This window comes from Diabrotica undecimpunctata, chromosome 5, assembly GCF_040954645.1.
Source record: "Diabrotica undecimpunctata isolate CICGRU chromosome 5, icDiaUnde3, whole genome shotgun sequence".
In the NCBI taxonomy this organism is placed as follows: domain Eukaryota; kingdom Metazoa; phylum Arthropoda; class Insecta; order Coleoptera; family Chrysomelidae; genus Diabrotica; species Diabrotica undecimpunctata.
This window is the reverse complement of record NC_092807.1, coordinates 104,271,670-104,299,054: the sequence shown is the minus strand read 5'-3', so window position 1 is coordinate 104,299,054 and position 27,385 is coordinate 104,271,670. Positions and strand designations below refer to the sequence as shown.

The 27,385-nt window shown below is 31.4% G+C and overlaps 2 long non-coding RNA genes across 2 annotated transcripts; both read right to left on the bottom strand.

Moving 5' to 3' along the window:
• Positions 1-1,131: 1,131 nt before the first annotated feature.
• On the bottom strand, positions 1,132-8,567 carry LOC140440732 (uncharacterized). Its single transcript, XR_011950916.1, has 2 exons — positions 8,388-8,567; positions 1,132-1,775 (listed from the first exon to the last, which is right to left on the bottom strand). It is a non-coding gene; the product is annotated as an uncharacterized lncRNA (long non-coding RNA).
• Positions 8,568-16,539: 7,972 nt separating this feature from the next.
• On the bottom strand, positions 16,540-27,385 carry LOC140440731 (uncharacterized). The gene is made up of 2 exons (XR_011950915.1): positions 27,206-27,385; positions 16,540-17,069 (listed from the first exon to the last, which is right to left on the bottom strand). It is a non-coding gene; the product is annotated as an uncharacterized lncRNA (long non-coding RNA).

Below are 27,385 nucleotides of genomic sequence, written 5' to 3'. Positions count from 1 at the left end.
TTACACACTTCTACCATATGTAGAGTCCCTCAGGGAGCATATCATGTGGCCACTAATAAATGTCAACTCCTCTTCTTTATTAATTAACAGGGTGATTTGTGTAATTGACCATTTATTTCATTTTACTGTAGTGTTTATACGGCTCATTTGATTTTTTTAATTTTTGCATGATACAGTACACTACTATCAAGCATTCGACTGGTATTAGCTAAACTAAAAAATTCCAGGACTGGCTTTGGAAAAATTAATTTAGGGATTCGTATTAAACATTAATTAATAAAGAAGAGGAGTTGACATTTTTTAGTGGCCACCTGATATGCTCCCTGAGGGACTCTACATATGGTAGAAGTATGTAAAGTGCCTCATGACTCACCCTGTATATTATATATATATATATATATATATATATATATATATATATATATATATATATATATATAAAGAACAAAAATTTTAATTTCATATTTATGTCGTTTTTGCTTGTTGTACTGTTTCATCGGTAGCCTGCCTCTAAAAGGAACTATTGATTCGTTCACGCACACATAATTTCTTCAGGTACGTAAACAGCTTGATAATTTTTCAAAATTAAGTTTACTAAATTATTCATTTTGTGTAATCTGTCTCCTTTTATATATTCCTCTTTTTTTAAAAAGTGAACCATATAATAATAGTAATAGAATTTCAAACCTATTTCTATGCATAACACTTAATGCAAACCCCATTTTTAACAAGCGATCTTGAGTCCAATAGTCTGATAATGTTGGTAATTTTACAAGTCCCATACAAGCTATTAAACCAAAAAGCTTTTTTATTTCAACAATATCTGTGGGATTCCCGTTGTGTAGCCTAGAACATGAAGGGGTGTTGACCAGTGTTTGCTTAGCACTTCAACTATTTTTATTAATCAGTACCGAGTACCGAAGTTCTTTTATATATTATATACATCAGTCCCTGAAATGGCGCATAATTTCAGTTAAACAAAGTAATAATGAAAGTAATACATCGTTTGCCGGCAATACGTGTAATGATTAGGCTTTTCACGGAATGACGTGTTACACCTATTGCCTGCGCCTGCGACATATATATTAGAAACAGAAAAAGAGGAAGGTTATATCGTAGAACAAAAAAAAATACTATTAAAATATACTTTATTAATAAATTTTGTACAATACCAGTTTAGAAAATATCACAAACAAATAGATAACTGACTGATAACATGAAAAAAAATTAATGTAGCAAAAGGAATATATACAAAGATACTGAAGTACAAATTTTGCTGCCTGATGGACGTCGGTGACAGCCAAAACTGCACCCTCAGAAATGAGGAGGAGAGTTAACGTCCTCCCCAACGGTGTGGATATATATATATATATATATATATATATATATATATATATATATATATATACATATATATATATATATATATATATATATATATATATATATATATATATATATATATATATATATATATATATATATATATATATATATATATATATATATATGTATATATATAACCCTCACCGCAGCCCAATATATTCCATTTTAATATTTGATTCTTTGAGAGTGTAGAATTTATTGTAGACTTTTCTTCAGATGTAGAATGACTGAGTTTTGCACTTTTCACAGAACGTGAGGTACTACCTTCTTTAGAGGCGACACTCGCGAAAACGAGAGTCGCCAACCAAAGAAGGGTTCCCTCGAGTTCCGTGAGTGCGTCCTTTCCGACACAGATGTTCTCTCAGACAGTAGTTTTCTCTAGAGGCTTTCTGAAACAAAACGTACATGCTTTTAGACTCGTTATAAGTGTGTTAATAGTTAATACTCATTATAAGTGTAACAATACAAATAGTGTGAAATAGTTGTCAGAATCATAACTTAAAATTCCAAAATAATTCTTTGAAAGCGTCCTAAAATTTGTTTAAAGTTTATAAAACATTTGCTGTCTAATAGTACTTAATGCAATTGACACGAACCGTGGATTGTTAAATCTGTACCATCTGTTGAATAAGTCGATAAATCAAAAATATAAACTTTTAAGTATGGCAATTTTAAACATACCTAATAGTTTTGAAAAATAAAAAATTTAAGTTTAATTTCGTTTTCATAGAAATTGGTGGGTAATCATGCAACGAATCAACGAATGACTTACATAATTATGAGCTGTGAGTATATCACTTACGCTTAAAAAAATCTAACTTACCCACTTATTCACGCCAAATTTCTATGTTCATATTGAGTTACCGACTTATTGTACTTACTGTACATAATTTCCAGGACAAAAAAATAAACATTTTTTTATACTTTATTTCTTTGTAACACGCAACATTAACTTTAATTGAAACAGGAAACTAAAAAACTACCGATTATCTGCATTAAACTCTTCCAAATCGGGATCCAAGTCTTGCATATCTGTAGTGGGCCAATTTTGTTAAAATTTATGAAAAATTTCATCGATGAGCGACAAAAGATCAAGTAGGTCTTCCTTTTTCTCCTTACTAATTGGCAAAAGCTTGTCTGTGATTTGGGGCAATGTGCTTGGTACAGCGAGTTTTTTTCTTCTTCGGAAATTTACAGATTCAAAAGGATTGAAGATGTCTTAACTATGTTTATATTACAGTATTCCAATTTCCAATATTATTATTATATTGCAACCACAGCACTGGCTGCCACAGGAACTTTTTTAACGATTAATAATGCTCCTTTTCCTAGACTGCTGAAATCCAAGAAATCTTATTTCATTACCATTACTTTGAATGGCTTCTTCCTTTTGCAGAACTTTGCCAGCTGATACCAGTCATTAGGGTGATTGATATTAATGTGTGTTCTCTTTGTTTCTTTTTCCCTAAGAGCATGATCCGTATCACACTCCATGTGAGTATGCCTACTGACCAAAAACTTGTGATTTATAACTTTAAGATTTGGTAGCTTTGTGAAAGCAAAAGTGAACATGAAAGCGACTTGCTGGTTCTTATTTTGGCCTCCGCAAGTATCTGAGTAGAAAGTTATCTCTTCCATATCATGAAGTTTCGATAAAAGTCGCTAAATCAAGAAGCTATCTGATTGCCACCTCTTCCAGCAGTTGATTCGTCCCACATGAAACATGTAATTTCATTTGTTACTAAATCGTGAACGGTAAGGTAAACGTCCACATTTGACGCTTATAAAAGAGAGTGTTCGGTGTTCGCTGTTAAAAAGGGGGTTGGAAGGCACTGTTAAAGATCAAAAGTGTAAGCATCGTCTGCGAGCTGATTGATAGGAAGCAACTCTAACATGGCTTCGTATAAACGCAATATAGCGACATCTATATTTAGATAACCAAATAATTAAAACTCTCTAAAAAGTTAAGCTCTTGCAAATTTGAATTACTCATTTATTCACCTGACGAAATTGAAAGAAAACTATTTTAAGATTACGATATCTTGTTTTTACAAAAATTTGACTTATCCACGGATGGCACAGAAATAATCTACAAATATCTAAAACCAATATTATCGTGTGGCCGTGAATTAAACTACTCTTACATAGTAGAATAGGTAAATATATAAGATTAGAAAAATCACTGGAAGCTACACAGACGCAGGGAAATAAACTAATTGACGACAACAGACAGATAGTAGCAGACAACGAAAAAAAAAAAATACGAATATGAAAAGAGAAGGCCTCTTCTCTTTTCCACAAGCGCAACAATTTGTGCCGTTTCAACAACAGTCAAAGGCATTTTTGGCAAAAAATAAACAATAATAAACGCTAATAATGGCACTAACAAACACTAATAGTGGCAATAATAAACGTTTGGTCGTTGCGTTTGAACAGAAAGTCGAAGCACAAATGAGACATTTACATTTAAAACAAGACAAGCGGCAGTTACAGGAACCGTTCATTTTGGGTACACTTTTCCGCGAAATCGGACTATTGGAATTCTTTGTTACAAAGGAAACCGCTAAGCCGACAACAATTCTCAGAAACATGCATTAGTTTATATTTGTGTTATTATTAATTACGATAAAGCTCGTTAAAAATGAAATATCGATGACTTTCAAGATGACTCGGATTTTATGATCGCGAGTGTACTTTTTCTCTCTTGGTAATTTTTCGAAAAATGCTTCCTTTTCCAGTTATTTGCAATTTTTTGTTGAAAAAAATGCCTAAAATAGTGATTTTTGGGATTTTTTTCTCTAAAATAGGTACTAAATGAATTGCAATTTTACAAAAAGCTTTATAATCTTTCAACCTTTACGTATAAGTAAAAATATTTTGACAAGGATAAGTGGTTTCTCTCTTGCTAAGAACATAGTTTTAAATTTAAACAAAGATTCCTAACCGCCGTAGGCGTGCATCGTCTCAACCGTACACGCTTATTGTCGTATACAGTGTTCAAAATGCATATTCGAAATTTATTTGGTTCGATGTTTTGAGTACAATAGAATCCATTTAACCTTGTCAAAATATTTTTACTTATAGTAAACGTATTTATTTCTACGAGATACGCCTAAAAAAGTTTTACTCAAAATAATTTAGGAAATTGTTAGGTTATTTGTTAAAAATTCCGACCCACTTGGAAATAATAAAAAAAATACATTTTGAACTTGAAAACAAATATATAAAATCGAATAAAAAAACTACAATACCTTGGCCACGTGATGAGAGGAACAAAATACCAACTTTTCCACAATATCATGCAGGGAAAGATTTAAAAAAAGCATAGCGTTGGAAGGCGACGAATATTATGGCTGCGCAATCACAGAAACTGGTTTAATTGCTCGTTTAATCAGCTTTTTTTACTTTTACTTTTTTGTACCATTTTAAAATTGTAAATAATTGTATCTGACTATGTTTTTCTTACTTACTATGTGCATTTTTCCAAATAAAAACCAATTTTTGAACATAGTACTTTTTACACCCTATTTTGTTCTATTACATCATTAAATTTTATTACATATTGGATTGCATATTTTGTAATAAAAGTCAATATTTGTGTAATTTTCATGAAAAAGGTGCATATATATGTATATGCGCATATTTTTTCAAAAAACTTTTACATATTCCGCGCTTTAGTTATAAATATCTTGATGACATAAAAATTTTTATCAAGAAAGAGCTCCGAAAGAACAAGGAAAATTATTCAGGATAATCATTCTATTGTTTATAACTTCGTTGCAAATTCCGGTAAATTTTGACTAGTTGTATTTCAAAAACCACTGCTCGTAATTTAACTTTTTTTCTTTGAAAAGAAGCAACTTGCTACGTCTTTTCTAACGCCGTTTTCTAAATTTAATTTGAGCTAATAGGTACCGAGAAATTCTATTTATTTATAAGCCAAAATATTGTTTATAATTTTAAAATGAAAAAATTCACCAAGCAAATTGCTAAAACTGGCCAATAAAAAAACATAGATCTTTTAGTCCAACTACTGAACACAATCTATTTCACAGGAATCATTCCACGTAAAATGCTGACATCAACATTTATTTGTCTACCAAAGAAAGTAAATGCCAAAGAATGTAGTGATTATCGAACGATCAGTCTAATGTCACATACCTTAAAAACCCTGCTAAAAATCATCCATAATAGAATACACGCTAAGCTGGAGATGGATATTAGTGATTCCCAGTTTGGATTTCGGAATGGAGCGGGCACAAGAGATTCACTATTTTCTTTTAACGTACTGACCCAAAGATGTTTGGGTGTTAATCGAGATCTTTATGTATGCTTTATAGACTACAACTAAGGTAAAACATGACCGACTTATAGAAGTACTCAAAAACAAGAATCTGGATGTGAGGGATGTAACATTGATATCAAATTTATTCTACAGCCAACGATCAAATATGAAAATTGGAAGAGAAGTGTCAAAAGAAGTGGGGATAAGAAGAGGGGTCAGGCAAGGTTGCATACTGTCGCTGTTATTGTTTAATGCTTATTCTGAAGAAATCATACAAGAAGCTTTGGTAAACGAGACAGTCGGCATAAAAGTCAACGGAAGTTTAATTAAAAACATTAGTTATGCCGACGATAGTCACAATAGCCGACAACTTGGAAGACTTAGAATAATGAACAAAATATTAAGATATAGTGGAGAATACGGACTCTCTCTTAACATCAAAAAAACCAAATTCATGAAAATTAGCAAGAACAACAATACAAACGAAATATTAACGGTAGGCGGCCAGCAGATTGAGAGAGTAAAAAGATATAACATAAAACATAATCGCCAGGTAGAAATCGTTTGTTTTCTCTTTTTTTTAAAAAGATATACTTACTTGGGAATGATAATCACAGAAAATAACGATTATACTGCAGAAATAAGAGTTAGAATTGAAAAAGCACGTGCTAACTTCGTGAAAATGAAAAAGATTTTATGCAGCAAAGATCTGACATTGGCCCTCAGAATAAGGCTAATTAAATGCTATGTACACAGTGTACTCTACTATGGAGCTGAATTATGGACATTAAACCGGAATACAATAAATCGACTTAACGCGTTTGAAATGTGGACATTTAGAAGATTGATAAGGATTCCATGGATATATAGAGTCACGATTGTCACGAATACAGAAGTGTTAAGGAGAATAGGCAGAGAGAGGGAAATGAAAAATACAATAAAAGAAAGGAAATTGCAATATCTCGGACATGTGATGAGAGGCGACAGATACAACATCTTGAGACTCATAATTCAAGGAAAAGTAGAGGGTAGGAGAAGCGTAGGAAGAAGACGCGTTTCCTGGTTGAAGATCCTGAGAGAGTGGTTTGGTTGCAGCTCAAGGCAATTGTTCAGAGCAGCTGTCTCGAAGGCCAGAGTAGCCATGATGATTGCCAACCTTCGTCGCGGAGATGGCACTTAAATAAGAAGAATTTTAAAATATTCCTGAGGCCGTCAAAATAATACAATTTTAATTACATAAGATGCATTAGATAGTAAAAGTGCTTTTTTATAAGCAAAAAAAATGGCACACTTCTCTATATGGTCTAGTTTTTATTGTGCAAAATTTTAAAAAATTTCTATTTTTATTTAAATTTAGATTGCATAATTATGCAAAATCAATTAAATAGATTTTAATGAAATTTGTTGGGCTGTTTTATTATATTATAAAGATTTTCTAAACGAATTATGAAGGCCCAAGTTCAATCTAAGTGGATGAAAAATATTGAATAATAAAAGGCTTGTTTTCCACTCTTTTTTTTGTATTTATTGGCATTTTGAAATAAGGGTAATAAATAAAAACATTTTTAACCAGTCGAATCTTATAGAAAACTTAATTGAAAAACCTATGAATGTGAAACCTAGGTTAATGACAAAAAAGATGTAAAGCAACTATAGACATTCAAGAAAACGATGGAGCAAGAGGAAGATGGCACTTAAAGAATCAGAAGAAATTACGAGATTAATAAATTGAATAAAGAACATGTCCAGAGCCGACAGGAACACAACGAAAAGGAAGACTCAGAACGAGATGGTTGGATGATTTAGAAGACCTCCTAAAATCTATAAACAAGGCAAAGACGAAACAATAAATAAGAGGTCGAAAAAATATAAAATTATATTAAAAAAAAAACAACTCAAAGGAAGACTCAGAACGAGGTGGTTGGATGACGTAGAAGACCTACTGAAATCTATGAACAATAAGGCAAAGACGAAACAATAAATAAGAGGTAGAAAAAATATAAAATTTTACAAAAAAATCAACAAATTATAATGTGTATACATATACACACCTAAATGTTTTAAAATTTCCAAAATTTATAGATATTTCAAAGCATGGCAGATATGTGCACAAAAGCCATGTACATAAAAATTTTTTGTGGAATAAGACCAACCTAACCAAATCAACCATCACGTATTATCCAACTTATTTCATAAGAACTACTAAGTAAATTTATTAAAATATATGTATGCCATAGGTACAAACCTATTTCGTATAACGCCAGCGAGAATTATCTCTGTTGATGAAATAGCCTTCATGCCAATTATTTCTTTGTTCATGGTATTGATTTTTAAAAACAAAACTTATTTTAAATGGAAAATACACAAAAATTAAAACTGAACACACAATAAAAAGCATTGATTATGACTAATAATTGAAACACAATCCATTGAAACAAAATCTTGCAAACCGGAAAAGGTTAATTTTTTTTGGACTTAAAAGCAGTTTTACCTATATTAAATTTTTATAATAATTTTTGCTGTAATTTCCGATTTTTTCATTAATTTATTCCATTTTTACATGTTTTTTTTGTATCTCTTTTTTAGTTACCGAAACAAAATTCATAAAAGAGCCTTTTTTTAAATCCAAAAAATAGTCTGTATATATGAGATGCATTCAACGGTAACAATAAGTAATAAGGCAATAACAGTAAGTAATAAGAAAAAAATAACTTACCTGGATTACTGGGATTTTACTTGATTAAAAAAAAAAAAAAGAGTCGTCGTTCTGGAGCCAAACTGCGAACCTACGCACCAGGCTCCAGAAAAAGGACTAAATTAAATTTGTGATGAGTCGAGTATTTATCGAGTTATTCGCATACTGTGCAACGTAGTTTGCGTCTGCAGATCTTGATTATATTTGGCTGGGTGGCAATGTTCAGTGTTGCCAGATGGATATTTTAAACAGTAGGAGAAAAGGGCAATACAAAACAGGAGATTTCCTTTCAAAAACAGTAGATTTATTTTTATTTTATATAATACATACATAAAATTTAACGTATATCTAATTCAACTAGAGTGAGGATGTTTACAGTGATTACTGGCATGGCAATCACTGTTCAAAAGTTAAAGACCGTAAATAATTATGATGAAGTTATTAATCCAAACATGCATAATTCATAATTCAAATTTTATGGGACCAAAGGCTCACATCAGAATTTAGGTCATATTATTTACCATATTTACATAAAAGTTTAAGAGTGGGTGAATGATTTTTATCGTTACCAATACGTACCGATACCGAATAATGTTAATTGTTATGGTTTAGGTATCAAATTACAACTACGAATTTCTGGGATTTCTCATTCTTTTCATGTAATTTTTAAACAATACAGGGAAGTATCAAATAAATTTTAATACACACGTATTAAAAATACTATCAAATTTTTTTGATAACAAATTTAAACAGTAGATTTCCGAATAGAAACAGAACAGTAGATTGCTCCTAAAAACAGTACATCTCTTGTTAGAACAGGAGAAATGGTCACACTGTGTGGCGAGTTAAGTCAGTGGAGTGGTCGGGTTTACCACGTCATTGGGTTTACCAAATAGGCGCTAGCATAGGCGTGGCCAGTTTTTTTAGTCTAGGTTGTAATGCAACAAATTCATTTCCAACAATAATATTTTCATATATGAAAAACAGTTCACAATTTTTTTAAATATTTTTTTAAACTCAAAATATTTTTTTGGGGAAAAGTAAATTTTTGAAATGAGTTACGCTTGTTTTTATATTAAATGATTGCGTGTCTCTGGAATGGTACGATTGTTTTAACATACAGTGATTACTGGCATGGCAATCACTATTCAAAAGTTAAAGACCGTAAATAATTAGGTTGAAGTTATTATTCCAAACATCCATAATTCAAATTTTATGGGACCAAAGGCTCACATCAGAATTTAGGTCATATTATTTATCATATTTACATAAATGTTTAATGTGAATGTGAAAGAGTGGGTGAATGATTTTTATCGTTACCAATATGTGCCGATACTGAATAATGTTAATTGTTATGGTTTAGGTATCAAAATACAACTACTACGAATTTCCGGGATTTCTCATTCTTTTCATGTAATTTTTAAACAATACAGGGAAGTATCAAATAAATTTTAATACACGTATTAAAAATACTATCAAATTTTTTTGATGATAACAAATTTAAACAGTAGATTTCCGAATAGAAACAGAACAGTAGATTGCTTCTAAAAACACTAGATCTCTTGTTAGAACAGGAGAAATGGTCACACTGTGTGGCGGGTGAGTTAAGTCAGTGGAGTGGTCGGGTTTACCATGTCTACGTCATTGGGTTTACCAAATAGGCGCTAGCATAGGCGTGGCCAGTTTTTTTAGTCTATGTTGTAATGCAACAAATACATTTCCAACAATAATATTTTCATATATGAAAAACAGTTCACAATTTTTTGAAATATTTTTTTAAACTCAAAATATTTTTATGAGGAAAAGTTAATTTTTGAAATGAGTTACGCTTGTTTTTATATTAAATGATTGCGTGTCGCTGGAATGGTACGATTATTTTAAATTCTTTAATTACACTACCCTTTTATTTATTTACAGAAAGTTTTTGTTCAACTCGGTGTAGTAAGGCTTGTAGATCATTTAGGTTGGTTTCTAGTAGCACAGTGTCATCGGCGTAGCGGATATTATTGAGGTATTCACCGTTCACTCGGATTCCCATCTCTAGGTTTGTGAGGGCTTCATAAAAATTTCCTCGGAGTATATATTGAAAAGAACCGGCGAGAGCACACAGCCTTGCCTTACTCTTCGCATAATCTTCACTTGGTGGGTCAGCTGGTCTTCGACCTTGATTTGAGCACGCTGGCTCCAGTATAAATTCATGATGATCCGAATGTCCTTCTCATCCAATCCTACTCTTTGTAGGGCGGCGACCATCTTCTGGTGCTGAAAACGATCAAATGCCTTGGCGTAGTCAATAAAACAAATATAGACATCACAACTGATATCGCGGCATCTCTGAAGTAGGTCTTGTAAGGTGAAAAGTGCTTCACGTGAACCCATGGAATTTGCTGATCCAAATTGCATTTCACCGACATTTTTTTCGCATTTCTTGTAAATTCTGGCATGTATGATTTTAAGAAAAATCTTAATTGCATGACTCATAAGGCTGATAGTTCGGAAATCTTCGCACGTTTTCACAGATCGTTTTTTTTTGGTAGTGTTACAAATGTTGACAATAGCCATTCCTCTGGGATATTACCTGAATCGTATATGGCGTTAAATAATTCAGTTAGCTCACATCACTCATCACCTTAATAAGTTCAACAGGTATTTCGTCTGGACCTGTGGCCTTACCATTCTTACACTGTTTTAAAGCTGCTTTCACCTCACTTTCTAGTATTGACGGCCCTGTTATGCAATTTATTTCCGGAATGTTACCTCGGTAGTCCCAAAAAAGTTCTTCGATGTACATTTTCCAGGTCACCAACTTTTCCTTAACTGTCGTCGCAAGGTTCCTGTCTTTGTTTATGAGGAGGTGTGCGTTTCTCCTCTTGTATTGACCAGTGGCTTCTCGAATCTTTCGAGGGATATATATATATATGTGATCGTGTTTCACTTAAAGCTCTTCGATTAGCTTACATTTTTCTTGTATCCATGTCTCCTTGGCTCTTCGTATTTCTTTTTTAATTGTTTGGTTGATTTCTTGGTATTTCTTCGCGTCCCTGTTTTTCATTAATCTCCTTTGGTCCGTCATCTGCAGAATGTCATCAGTCATCCATTCTTTATTTTTTACTCTTGTTTTCTTTCCCAGATGTTCTTTTCCCGCATTTAGCATGACGTCTTTGATATAACTCCATTTTTGTTCTACACTCTGTTCTTGTTGTTTAGCGGTTTCTAGTTTTTTTCTCAGTACATCTCTTACGTTCTGACGAACTACGGGGTCTTTTAGAGTATCATAATCCAGGTTCTGTTTAGGTTTACTTTTGATGAGTTTCTTTAGTTTGAGTTCTATCTGTGGTCCGTGTGGAGTATATTGTGGTCCGATGAGACGTTTGCTCCTGGGAAGATCTTTACCGAAGTCAGGCTGTTCTTGAATCTTAGGTTAATGAGAATAAAGCCTATTTGGTTTCTGATGATATTGTTGGCTGTATCTGCAGGTGACTTCCATATATACAGTCGTCTTGGGGGAAGTCTAAACCAGATGTTAGCAATGGTAAAATCTTCTTCCCGACAAAATTGGATAAGTCGGTATCCCCTTTCGTTTTTATCACCTAAGCCGTTTTGTCCGACGATGTCTTCTATTCTCCGACGCGTACTTCTTTGGTATTTATCTTTGATCGTTAAGCCGCCCGATATATGCGTTTCAAATAAACATCCATTTGGATCGCTGAGAAGGATTTGCCGGAAAGATAATTGCGTCACTCTCGCTGAGGCGTTGTCAGAGACAACTGCTTTCAGCATTTAGTCCGAATTTTCGTTCTAATTCGTAATGGTTTTTCCTTATTGGTTTTTTTTTGTTATCGGAGATAGTGAAGTTTGGTGGTATTGTGGCAGTTAATAGTGCAGTTCCAATTTCAAGTTTAAGTTGGAAGATTTGGTCAAACGGGACACACGTCGTTATGTAGTTTGCAGAAGCCGGCAACATTTGTTGAAAATAGTAAATTTGACTCCATGTAATATGTCAATTTAGTAAGAGTAATCACTATTTTTCTAAGTATCTAGGAGATTTATGTCGTGTACAACAAATTTGAAATATAACCAAGATGGTTCCAGTTTTGTGACTCAGACTTGTTTCATCCTAAGCAGCCGTTTCAGGATACTTTTTTCATAGTATGGATGTAAATTGAGAGTTTGTGTTCCAGTTCCTACCCCCAGAAATTTAAAGTAAAGTGTAACTTAGTGAAATCAAGGTAACTTTTTTTTGTTTTAAACTTTTAAAGGAAGAATAAACATTTCAAATAATAATTTACTTTCATTAAAATTTAAGAATTTGTAATAATTAAAAATATATGTCTTAGGGCGTGGTTAGCTGTCATTTTAATTGTTCTGTTATCAAATTTAATGTTGACATATGACAGCTGGAAACTAGCTTTATTATTTTTGTGACATTAGTTTGTTTTTGTTTTTAGAAGGTTAAATTCTATACATGGTTTCTTTCTTATTTTGGTATTTACCTCTGTAACTATCTAAACTACAATTCCACTATTTGCAAGAGTGATTCATTTTTTAAACGCTGAATATCCTCAAATTTAAATGTACACAGCGGCCCTCGAAAACTACCCGTTTTCTCAATTGCAATTTGCGTTTTCTCATAAGAAATTACACAATATATAAGTAGTATATTTATTTGTGCTTCTCTATAGAAAAATTGACCAGGAGTTATCGTACAGTGTAGCCAATTCTTGTTCACAAGTAGTAATTATAGTCATAAATTCTTCCACGCAGCGATTATTACCGTCAAAAAAATACCAAAAAACATGATTTTTTCAATAGTAAAAATTAAGCACAAAATTGGATATAAATAAATTTTATTTATATGTTCCGTTTCCTTACATATTTAAATTTATAAAATAAAAATCGATATTTTAAAACATTATTTTTTAATCGTTTGGCAACTTTGGAATTAGCGACGGAACTCCGTTCCAATTCCGACCCACAGAAAGCTGTAAAACTGGTTTTTGCCAAGCAAGTGCCCATTGACAATGGTTCATTTACATTGGCGTTTCTGAGAGTAGTGCATATGTTGCATTTTGTGAATATATTTTATGCGATAAGTTTGTGTTATTGATAAAACGTGTTATTGATAATACGAGTGTTATAGTTTGTGGTTTTATAGTAAATTTTTAGTTATATTCTGTGATTATTTGGTTTGAGTTTTATTGGAGTTGGGCGAAAAACAAGTTGTTCCAAGAGAAGAGCAAAAATTCTGATGTTGATTCCAAAAATGAAAAGCATCAAAAGAGACGGAAAATGTTAACCTCCGAAGAGAAGGTAATGACACGAAACGTTTATGAAGGAATTGTCGGCAGAAAAATGGCATTAAATGTTAGCCAAGCGATCGACATTTGTAGCAGTTTAACAAAAATATCCATTAGCTGTATTTATCGTGTACTTAAAAATACATCGGAAAATAAAAAGCAAGAAAAAGATAAAACTAGAGGTAGGAAAAGCATTATTTTGGATGACGAGTCAAGGAATATTATACGTCGAAAAATCATCCATTTTATTTTCGGAGTGAAATTCCAACACTGAAAAATATTTCTCAAGAGCTTGAAAACGATGACTCCTTACCCAAGATATCTCTTAGAGTCTTAATCAGAACAGAAAAAGTATGCTATTAGAAAAAAATGAAATTATTGTATGGAGAAGAAAATATTTAGAAGAAATACGCAATATTCGCTGCATTGGACGCAAAATATGTTATTTGGAAGAAACCTGGATTAACGAAGGTTATACAGTTGCAAAAATTTGGCAAGATTTAAATGTCAAAAGTAAACGCGAAGCATTTATAGAAGGCTGGTCTACAGTATTAGAAACTCCATCAGGAAAGGGACGGCGTTTAATCATCACCCATATAGGAAGTGATACAGGGTTCCTTGATGATGGTTTTCTTCAATTTAAGTCGAAAAACAGATGATTATGAAAGAAATTGAAAGGGAGGATTCAAGAATGGCTTACAGAAAAGGGGATTGTATACGAAGAATCAGTGCTCCAAATTTAGCTACTTGACATTTCACGGTTAAGGAGAAGTGAATATCTTAAATATGCTGTAGATGAAACTGCAAAAGATTATGGTGTCAAAGTTCTGCGTCTACCACCTTATCATTGCGAATTTAATCCCATTGAACTTATCTGGGCGCAAGTGAAAGGAGAAGTAGCACGCAATAACAAAACGTTCAAATTAAACGAAGTTAAGGAACTTTTGATTCAAGCAATCCTCCATGTAACTCCAGAGAAATGGGCTAAATGTATAGGCCACATAATTAAAGAAGAACGACGTATGTGGGAACTTGACACTCGAAGACGGAATCGAAGTTTTACTAGAGATAATTATAATTACACCAGGTGCTGAAGATAATGACAGCGATAGCAGCACTGCATCTTCAGATTTAGACAGCGAATAATATTTTCTAATAGTTTAATAAGAACATCAGCATAAAAAAACCAAAAAGAAAAAAAACGAGAAGAACATAGTAAGTGTGTATAGTGTTTGTGTTTAAATATAATAGTACAATGTTTTGTTACATCAAACATTATTTTTATTATGTTTTTATAGAATTCTATTTCGTTTTATAGGATTTTATTTTGTTTTGTTTTATACTGTGTAAGTGTTTTGTTCATTTTATTTAATAGGACAAATGGCTCATGGCGAACACCCATTTAAAAAAAGTAACGCGCCACAAGACATACCTCTGGGGTGGTATGGAAACTGTCTTAAAATTTGTTTTAAAAAAATGTCATTGTGTAACTGTTTAAGGACGGGTCACGTCAAAAGACCTTTTAGCGTAACTTCCGAGACAGCCGGGTGGTATCAGTAAACTTTCTGCAAAATTACTTGTTTTTTATAGCTTTTTGTTTGTGGCATTCTGTATTTTTAGGGGAATGTAGGGAATGAGCCACAAAATATTTATTCGTATGTTTATTTACTGACGTTTCGATCTCTATATCCAGAGACCGTTTTCAATTATACAAATGATAGTAATATTTATTTTCTATGGCTTTTTGCTTGTCGTTCTGTATTTTTAGAAATAATGTTGGGACTAAGCCACAATATATTTATTCAAATGTTTAATTTACGGATGTTTCGATCTCTATAAAGAGACCGTTTTCAAACATACAATTGACAGATATATTTATTTTTCTATAGCTTTTTGTTTGTGGCATTCTGTAGTTTTAGGGAGAAGGTTGGAAGTGAGCCACACAATATCTATTTACATGTTTAATACACTGACGTTTCGATCTCTATTCCGTTTTTAAAGATAGAAGAAAAAAAAAAGAAAATAAATAAGATTATAAAAATATATAATAATAAACAAATAAAATAAATATAACTATCATTTATATCTTTGAAAGCGGTCTTTGGATATAGAGATCGAAACGTCAGTAAAAACTTGTAAATAAATATATTGTGGCCTATTTCGAACATTAATATTTGCAAAATAAAATATAATTAACGTTAAACAAAAGTGAGTGTACGTCACTGGATTTTCATACGTCTTTCCGCATTTCTGCGCCTTTAAACGATGAATCACTCTCCCAAATAGTGAAATTATAGCATATATAGTAATGTGCGACATTTATTTTTTAACTGTTGGTGGTGAGACAATAATATAAATGTTTGATTTATTCCTCTAAACCATTTTTTTTTATTTATTTAGAAAAAAAGTTTATAACCACTTTTTTGACTTTCATTTAAAAATATATAATTTGTAATTGTAATAATTATTTCAATAGTTACAACTAGTTATTGTAATCGTTATAATTTGTGACCTTGAAGCGGCGTCCTTATTTTAAATAGATAGAGGTCCTTCCTGTTGTTTTGTTTGCCCATTTGTTCCAGGAGAGTCATGTAAGTACCCCTTTGTTTCATTTTTGTAGTTGCCTCAATCCAACCCCCTTGCCATTCAACTTATCCACGTTTCGTTTATTTTGCTTCCCCTATCTCCACTCCCAGTAACTTCTGTCCCAATTTTCAACCTCTCATAATAATATCCTATGTGGTAGGCAAAATATTTCATTACAAACTATGGTATACAGCTAATCACTATTATCCTTTCTATTTATAAGTTAATTTTACTTTTAGTTTTAAGAATATGGATTACATAACAAACAATTATAAGAGAAAAAAAACGACTAAAAATTAAAAAAATTTATTTGCTATGGATTTTTTTTACAATATTTAACATCAGATACTAAAAAAGAAATTAAACTTGAAGTGTAATGTAACTGCAAATTTGGTGTAGCAACAGGAATGCCACAAAGATACAAATTCCGAACTTCGATAGCCTTCTACGGAGATGCCGGTAGTGACAGTCAAAACTACACCCTCAGAAAAAGGGAAGGAGAGTTAACGTCCTCCCCCTCGGTGCGAGTACGGGGAGGGACCCACACCGGGAACCCATAAATTTTGGTAAATAGAGGGAAACTTTTTCTTCGCTGTGTAGATAATTATTTTAAGATCTTTTTTGCCAGACGGTCAAGGCAGTCTCTTGTTCAGTGGCGAAACTCACCGAAACGAACGTCGCCACAAAAAAAGAATTTGCCTTGTATTCTGGGCACTTGACGTGCATTTGGCGGTTGTTGTTTGCCTTGGTAAGCCCTGCCCGACACAATTGTCACCGTATACAACAGGAAGATTGAGCCTTTGTGCCTTTAGGGAGCATTCTGAAACAAAATAAAGGATTTACTTATATGTAAATGCTATGTTACTGTAGTATTCATTGATCTTAGCATAGCGTATGATAGATTAGTAGATGTGACATGTATTATTATAATATACCATAGTATAATAAGTAGAGTTCGGATTTAAAAGCATAAAGCAACGCAAAAAACCACTTAAAAAGCATAACGATTTTATAAAAAAAATCATTTTATTATACAAAACAAGCATAAAAATAAGTATACAGGGTGGTCCTTAAGTAATTGTACAAAAAGAAACAGTAGATTCTACACTTTAAAATATTACGATTTAAGCCAAATTGCTTTAATAAAATGTTGATATTAAGAAAGATGCAGGGTGTTAAAGTGCAAAGTTAAAATTTTATTTTTCACTATAACTTTTATGTTTATAAATATTTATGTATAACAAATTATAACTGGGTACTTTTAAATATGTGAAATTATAATTTGATGCACACTTTGATGTAGCTGATAGAGAGCGCCACATATACCACATATGTAGCATAAATTTGCACCAATAAGTTTTTTGCTCTTTAAGTTATCGGTATTTGTAACAAAAAAATATTAAAGATACATTATTTTAACATAAAAAAGGTATAACTGTTATAACGTCTCATATTAAATAGCATCAATGGTGCTAAAGACTTGCATACGATCGATCATGACATATGGCATAGAAGTGCCCGAAGATACAAACAAAACGAAACAGATGCTAAGGGTTCCCAAAATAAAAACCCTAAGAACAATAGTGGACAAAACAAGAAGAGACAGGGTGAGAAACACAAACGTCAGATAGCAGTGCAAAATTCAAGATATTGTAAGATGGGGAAGGCAGCGAAAGAGGATGTGGTACAATCATGTAAGGCGAATGGATGAGAGTAGACTCCCAAAAGTTGCCCTAGAAAACAACCCGCCAGGTTCAAGACCTCCCGGAAGACCAACTAAAAGATAGAGGGATAGTTGGCAATCTACCTCCCAGGAAATTAACCACAGGCAGTTTCAGAATTAAACAGATCGAAAGATCTCCAAGAAGTAGAAGAAGAAAGTTCTAAAGAAACTGCTGCAGTATTTATTTCTTCCCATAGTTGGTTGCAAATTTTTATGGGATTCTTATAGACATATTTTTTTAATGCTCCCCATACACCAAAATCAAGCGGATTAATTTCTGGGCTACGTGGTGGCTATAATGTATAATGGAGGAATATATTCTTTTGGATACATATCCAAATCGTATGGTATATTATGGAACTACATCTCATTTGTCGCAGAGGTTAAATAATGTATTAAACTGTGATGTATGTCGTCCATTGGTTACTTATATACACACGGAATAACCTATCGATGACATTACTTATTTATATGATTACGTTACAGCTTACGAGTAACTATAATTACATCTCGAACAAATGGACTATTATGATTTACTAACAAACTAATATTACGCTGAACTAAATTGCCTGTGTGTTTACTATATTTATAACAATATCGGTTATGAGGCCAACGATGATGTTTTTGTAAAAATGCTGTGTACTTAAGGCTCGATTTGTAGCAAAAGTATTATGAAACAAGACACATATGTGTTATTCACTACCTGTGCTCTAGTTTCTAAGTGTCCCAATAAAAATAAGTAAACAATTTACGTAATAAATAATAAGTATTCTCTTCGGATTTTTTATGAATTAAATAATTATATCAATATCTCACCACATTGCCAAGGAATATGACTACCACGACCAATCCAACGTTCAGAAAAGTTATATTTAAGTATGTTCTAACTGCTTCTCTCTAGAATGTGGAGGTGTACCATTTTGCATAAACCATATATTTTGGGTTTTTAGCATTTTACAATAGAGAAAAAGTAATACAACGCCAGTATAGAAACTTAAGAAGCGATAGAAAAGAGAAATTGTAAACATGATGACGGCCACCGTATGAATACGGACACGGCACCCAAAGAAGAAGATGTATAACAAAGCATTTTGTGATGTTACATTATCATCTTTGAGTTGTTTTAATAGGAATAAACTATGAATTATGCTTATCTAGAGGTATTCAGTGCTTTACCGCACAAATATCAAACTAAGAATTATTATGCAGCTGACTTATAAAATGCGATTATCTCGAAAACGGTTAAATTTTGAGATTACTTACAAGTATACCTTTTCTTTGTAAAAATAATGTATCTTTAATATTTTTTAACACAAATAAAGCTAACTTAAAGAGCAAAAAAGTTAAGCGCAAATTTATGCCACACATGTGGCATATGTGGCGCCCTCTATCAGTTACATTAAAGTATGTATAAAATTATAATTTATCCTACTCAAAAGCATCCAATTGTAAATTTTTGTCCAAAAATATTTACAAACATAAAATTTTAAATTTCCACTTTAACACCCTGTATCTTTCTTAATATCAACATTTTATGCAAGTTGGCTTAAATCGTAACATTTTAAAGTACAGAATGTTTGTACAATTACTTAAGGACAACCCTGTATACATATATATATATATATATATATATATATATATATATATATATATATACATATATATATATATATATATACATATATATATATATATACATATATATATATATATATATATATATATATATATATATATACATATATATATATATATATATATATATATATATATATATATATATATATATATATATATATATATATATATATTGTAAACTTCGCAAAAAAACACTTTTTTTAATTGATGAAATTGTGGTGGAGGCTTGTTATAATAACGGAGAAATTTCAGTTCTATTGTAAAATAAAGGTATTTTAATAACTTTTTTTTATATAAATAAAGTTCATCCAGTTGTAACTTATTTCAGTGAAATTTTTTCAAATACCTAAATCTTTTTTTTTTTATTTTTGAAACTGTAACTTTGTAACTGAAATTGCACCTCACCCGGTTACGGAATATATTAGATATAATATGAATTACCAAAAATATTTTTTTTTCAAATTGTGTTAACACGCACAGAAAAATTCTAGTGGAAAGTGTAGAAGTGTAGTGGAAAGATTCATGATTCATTATCAATATTTTTTACAGAAGCGAACCATAAACAGACACTTGTTTTGTTAATGTGTATTATATTCACTACGTGGTTATCCATCCGATTCTATACGATTGATAATAGTAGGAAGTAGCCAGACCACCGGCCAGACATAATATGATGTTATTTATAACTATAACCGCAAAAACCATTATATGTACTTAGGATAGGTTATTAGATTATAGCAAATTGAAAACCACGCATTGTCGATTAATTTTTAACAGTTTCCGATATTAGATTACGCCGAGCCGCGTCAGCGTTTGGGATGTGACTCAGAGGTTTTACTTAACAGTTTTCGTTTTTTGCATTTATGTTGACTGAAATGAAACAAAGTAATTGGGAGTTCTAATAATAGCACCTGAGCGTCATACCAATACATTATTTATCTATAACTATTAAATTATGACATGTGTTTAGTTAATAATGATTATTCAACAACATAAACGTATTATTTAGAGTGATTTATAACTGGACGGCGTTATGCATCACTAGACCAAGCGCCATTTTCTCAAATTGTGGATTATGGCGTTTTCTGGTGGGAAATAGCATAAAGTATCTACAGAATAAATCCCATTAGTCTCTTAGTAACGGTTAACTAGATATATTTAAAAAGACCAACTGCCTTTCTTCTTATTATGGAGTTTGAATTATGCATAACTAAACCAAGCGACTAATTTTGTGTATTAGTTTTGCATCAGTAGACCAAGCGCCTCTTGCGAGCGTTTTAATGATTGTAAATCGAATATTTGGCAACATACGTACATAACCTGCGAAAATGGTTTAACTTAACCACTACCGAACTTTTCAGAGCAGCAGTCAATAAAGTCAGAATAGCCATGTTAGTGTCCAACATCCGTAACGGATAGGCATCATAAGAAGAAGAAGTACATAAACGTGTAGACGTGTAGGTTAAGAAGTAGTGTCAGTTATTGCTTAAATTTTTCTATAAAATAACCTGTAACAAACCAAACCCCTGACCTAACGCTATGTCTATGGAGCCTTCAACTTCTAAAGGAGAAACAAGAAGTAACATTATTCCTCAGCAGGAACAAAAAGAAGAGGAAATTGCATTAAACAGTGAACTAATAAAAAACTATTCGCTCATAGGAAGACCAAAAAAAGGAAGAATATGTAAGTACTTAAATCAAAGTCTCGAATCAAGAAAAAAAAAGTTGTATTCAAAACACGTTACTTCACACAGAGAAATGTATGTAAAGAATCAAAACAGTTAGGTATGTATCTTTGTAAGTGCAAGTGTTTGGACAAGATTGGTGTGGATAATGCCAAAAAAAATTTGATAAGTTTAACAATGCTGAATCTCATGAGGCTCGGAGAGCTATAATATGTTCAAATATTTCCGAAGTCCCAATAAAACGTCTTCTTCTTCTTCGTCTAGCCATTCACGTCCACATCTGAACATAAGCCTCTTCAAGTCTTCCTTTCCATTGTTTTTTATTGTATGCTACTTGTAGCCAATTTTTCCCGGCAGTCCTTTTCAGATCATCTGTCCATCTCATAGGAGGTCTGCCTCTGGGTCTTTTGTGTTGGTATGGTCTCCAGGTTAAAATTGATCTGTGCCATTTGTTTAGATCGCTCCTAGCTACATGTCCAGCGTATTCCCATTTCAACTTTAATGATTTTTGCACCACATCGGTGACTTTGGTTTTCTGTCTTATCCATGTGTTTGTTTTCTTGTCCTTAAGTGATATACCTAGCATTGGTCTTTCCATCGCGTGTTGAGTGACTCTAAGTATATTCATATTCTTTTTCGTGATTGTCAATAAAACGTAAAAGAACAAAAATCAGTAACAAAAGAAATACTACAAGGATATACACAATATCCGATGTGACAGTGTGTAAAACTTTCTTTTTACAGACCTTGAGAATATCAAGTTGCAAAATCAATTCAGCATTGAAAGCTGAGATTGTCATGTTTAAAGTGAAGGTCATAATAAACAAAAAGTAATTGAGCACATAACGAAATTCCCTAAGTACAATTCACATTATAGAAGAGCTAACACAGAGAGAAAATACCTACCAGAAGAAACAACATTAGGTAAAATTATGAATTATATATTGAAGAAGCAGACAATGATCCTGTTAAATTTTCGTTTTCCAAAAAATAATGTTTAACACGATTTAATCTTCAAAGAAAAAAATTTGAAAAAAGATACTTGTAGTAGATTGTTTCGAATTAGAAATTAAAAATTGCGCAGATAAATTAAGCAAGTTAAAGGAAGAAAAAAATGGGAACTTAGAAGAAGCTGAAAATGCACAATCTAGAAGAAAGCTAAAATCTTTGAACAATAATAATAAAGACAATGAAGGAGAAGGCACAAGAAAGGTCTGAATAGAATGACATAGCCAGCAGGCAAATACTCATCCAGGGTTACGATGTCAAAAGAAGAAACCGAAAAGAAAAAAGGCTGAAATTTTAATGTTTTCTTTGGAAAATAGAAAAAGGGTCGAAAAAATATAAAATAGTAGAGAGAAAATCAAAAAATGAATAGAATATTCAAAAATTTTAACTGAAAAGCCACATTTGTCTTAATCATAACAAACGGAAGTAAAAAATGATAAAAATCAAGGACTTTTACCATTAGATTACCATTAGTGTGTAAAAATAGATGTTTTTAAATTAGAAAAATGTATAAAGTATTTAAAACATTGCAGATATGTGCACAAAGGTTATTATATAAATAATTATAAATTAAAGGTATATAAAAATTTTTTGTGGAAAAAGACCTAACTTAATCTAAGCAAACCTCACGTTTTACCAGACTTATTTTATAAGAAAATTAATTAAAATATACATCTATCCTAAAGATATTAACAAATAGCCCAGTCTGGTTAAAAAAAAGGTGGAAAAATGTTTCGCAGATATCTGAAGCTTTTAAGACATAGGTGGGGGATACTCGATGATGAATAGATGAAAAGATACTCCTAGTTTTACCTTGCGTTTTTTTAAGCAATAATTTATGGTCACAATTAGATTTTTTGTCTATAAATTTTTTCCCTTATATTTTAAATAAACAATATTTATGTCATTTTTTTATGTCAAGAATATATTTATTTTCCCGTTTTTTTAATTAAAATTGATAAATAATTTACAGAGATATTTGCAAAAAAGCAGTTTTTTTGCACTAATTTATAAATTTTATTAATTTTTTTATTAACAAAATAAAATGGTATTAATACATTTAAACATCAAGGAATTACCATTTTTTAGATTCGTGCGAAATTTACCCCCGATCAATCAAATATTTTATGTTATTTAATTTGTTTATCCCTGAGGCTAATTATTTAAACTATTGAGCTTGCCCTATGCATGATGCTAGACACATTCAGCAAATTTCATAGGATTCTTTAAGACTTACACTTCTGACACTTCTGACACTATGTCAGAAGTTAAATGAATATTGAGTTTTCATCGAAATTATTTACAAAATAAACGTTTGAAAAAGGGGTATGTTTTTTACTTATAAACAATTGAAATAACTTCTATATTTTTCAAGCTACAGACTTGTACGTACAACCATTGGATAGCTGGTAAAAAAGCTCACATTAAAAAATAAAAAACCTTCTATGACCAATAGGAACGAAGTTAGTGACTATTTTTAAAAAAATCATATCTCCATTGTTTATAAACATTAAGAAGTAAAATTAGCACAAATTTTGAATGTAAATCTAAACTTTATATTGAAATTTATAGCTATAAATTTTATCTAATTTTTGGAACGACGGTACTTTCGAAAGATCGACATAGGAAAGTGGAGAGGATATTTGTTTCAGCTCCGATTTTTTTTCGGCATCGGAACTTCAAATTGCAACACGTAGGAAAAATTTACATTATCTCGGCTTCCTTTGCAGCTGCAAGCCTCTTTTTTTTATTCTGGGGTAGCTCGTCGAAATATGAATAACTACATAGTTTTCATGGCCGGAAAATATGGGAAAACTCGGAAAAATTGAGTCTATTTGAAATTCACCCTAAATACTTACTTTTTTTTAATTTGCTCGAATAGTCTGTCGCAGATTTAATAATGATGACATAATTTTCACCCCCCATAAATCTCGGAAAATCCCGAAAAATCAACATATGTTTTTTCATTTTATATCAACGATGTAATAATACTTATATATTTTATAAATTAAATTTCAGGTAATTTTTTACACATTATATTATTATATTCCTTATATTAATTATAATTGTTTGTATTTTTATAATTAACAATATTGATTTTGACTCTATTTTTCTTACAAATATGATATACAATATTAATCTAATCTGCCTTACTGCTTTGATAAAATAAGTCGATTTTTTCATCACTTGCCTTATTAAATTTTGCAATGTTTATTGAACTTTACTTTTTTTATTTTCTTTACATACATTGGTTTAAAAGTTAAAATTTGGTTCATTTATTCGACTTCACTGTCAGGTCTGAACCTTTTTGTTGCAGATTGTTTGTCTTCACTTATTAAGTCAGTCTTTTCATACATTAACATATCAATGGGCGATCTTAATGCCAAGGTGGGTCAAGGTAAGGTAGGAGAACAAGTAGGAAAATATGGGCTTGGAAACAGAAATGACAAAGGAGAACGATTGATTCAATTTTGCCAAAGTGAAGACTTCGTAATAACAAATACCTTTTTCAAATTACCTCCTCGACGGTTATATACATGGACATCTCCACAACATACCAAAGAAAAAATAGTGAGAAATCAAATAGACTACATTATGATAGCAAGGAGGTATCATAATGCTGTTAAATGTACTAAGACGTACCCAGGAGCTGATATAGGCTCAGATCATAACCCGGTAGTTACTGTGATAGAGGCGAGACCAAAAAAGATTAAAAGACCACACAGAAAAGCAATAGATTTAAATAAACTTAGAAACAAAAATATACGACAAGAAACAGGAGAAGAAATAAATGAAAACCTCCGTTCAGTGCAGCAACAAATTAACGATACAAACAACGTTAACCAAAAATTAAAGTACATAAATACAGCTATACAAACAGCAGGAAAGAAACATCTTACAAAAACAAAAACAAAGAATAAGGGGTGGATGACACAAGATATACCAGACTTGATGGAACAAAGAAGAAAGATGAAGAATTACCCAGACAAATACAAAGAAATAAATAAACACATAAAAAAGGGAATAAAAGAAGTGAAAAAGAAGTGGATTTAAGAACAATGTGAAGAAATGGAAACCTATGAGAAAAAGTACGATGCGTTCAATATGCACAAAAAAGTAAAAGAGATAACAGGAAGCATAAAGAAATGCCAAATAGGTAAACTTAAAAACAAAGATGAAAATCTTATTGTAGATCTAGAGAATAAAATAAAAAGATGGACAGAATACCTGAATGAATTATTTGAAGACGATAGAAACAACTTAACTTAGATAATCAATGCAACTGGGCCAGACATATTGAAAGAAGAAGTAGAATACGCAATAAGAAACGCTAAAAATGAAAAAGCAAATGGACCTGATGAAATTCCTACAGAACTGTTGAAGATTTTGAATGATAAATCCGTAACCATAATATTAAATTTTGCAGCGAGGAGCTGAAACAGTTTCCCCTCCACTTTCCTATGTCGATCTTTCGAAAGTAACTTCGTTTCGAAAGGTTTTAAGTTTCGAAAAATTGGATGAATTTAATAGCTATAAAATTCAATATAAAGTTTAGATTTTCATTCAAAATTTGTGCAAATTTTACTTCTTAATGTTTATAAACAATGGAAATATAATTAACAAAAAAATTGTCGCTAACCTTGTTCCTATTGTTCATAGAAGGTTTATTTTTTTGTTAAATGAGAGTTTTTTTACCAGCTATATAGTGGTTGTACGTACAAGTCTGTAGCTTGAAAAATATAGAAGTTATTACAATTGTTTATAAGTAAAAAACATACCCCTTTTTCAAACGCTTATTTTGTAAATAATTTCGATGAAAACTTAATATTCATATAACTTCTGACATAGTATAAGTCTTATAGAATCCCATGAAATTTGTTAAATGTGTCTAGCATCATTCATAGGGCAAGATCAATGGTTTAAATAATTAGTCCCAGGGACAAACAAATTGAATAATTTTTAAACTATTTGACTGATCGGGAAGAAATTTAGCACAAATTTAAAGGACGGTAATTCCTCAATGTTGAAATGTACTAATAACATTTTGTTTTGTTAATAAAAAAATTAATTAAATTTATAAATTAGTGCAAAAAAACTGCTTTTTTGCAAATATCTCCGTAAATTATTTATCAATTTTAATTGAAAAAACGGGAAAATAAAGATATTCTTGATATAAAAAATGGTATAAATATTGTTTATTTAAATTATAAGCGAAAAAACTTATAGATAAAAAATCAAATTCTGACCATAAATTATTGTTTAAAAAAAACGCAAGGTAAAAATAGGAGTATCTTTTTATCTATTCGTCATCTAGTAACCCCCACCTATGTCTTAAAAGCTTCAGATATCTTCGAAACATTTTGCCGTGAAATCGATGATTTTTGTATAACCAGACTGGGCTAAAAATAATTCGTATAACGCTGGCGAGAATTCTCTGCTGGGATATAGAATGACCGTCATCACCGACAGTTCTTTTTTCATAACACACATTGATTTTTAAAAACAAAACATATTTTAAATAGAAAATACATAAAAAATTAAGAAAACGCATTTAATAACTAACTAAATCCATTGACATACATTTAGGGTTCGTGGAGGGACATTATCTTAGTATGTTGCTACTTAGGTCTATTAATTTAGCAGTTATATTCACAAAAGAACAGTACACTTTATTGTGACTTTAAACACTGCAAAATGAACTACATAACGACCTTAAAATTACACATGTTAAATGGAAACTCTGTAAACGTCTATTTTATGCTGTCACTGTTCCAGTCGCAAGCTGGAAGATCAAAAATATTGAGCGTTGCCAGGTTCCATTTAAAAAAATGTCCAATATTTAACAGTAACAATAAGCAAGAAGGCATCAGTAAGTATAACAAATAAGAAAAAGTAACTCACCTGGATTATTGGGATTAACTGGATTAAAAAAAAGAGTCGTCGTTCTGGAGCCAAACCGCGAACCTACGCGCAAGGCTCCAGAAAAAGGACTAAAGATTAAAACTATAAACTAAATTAAATTTAACAATTTGTCACAGTCGAGTATTTATTCACGTGCAGTGCAAATGCAAGCGCAGCGCA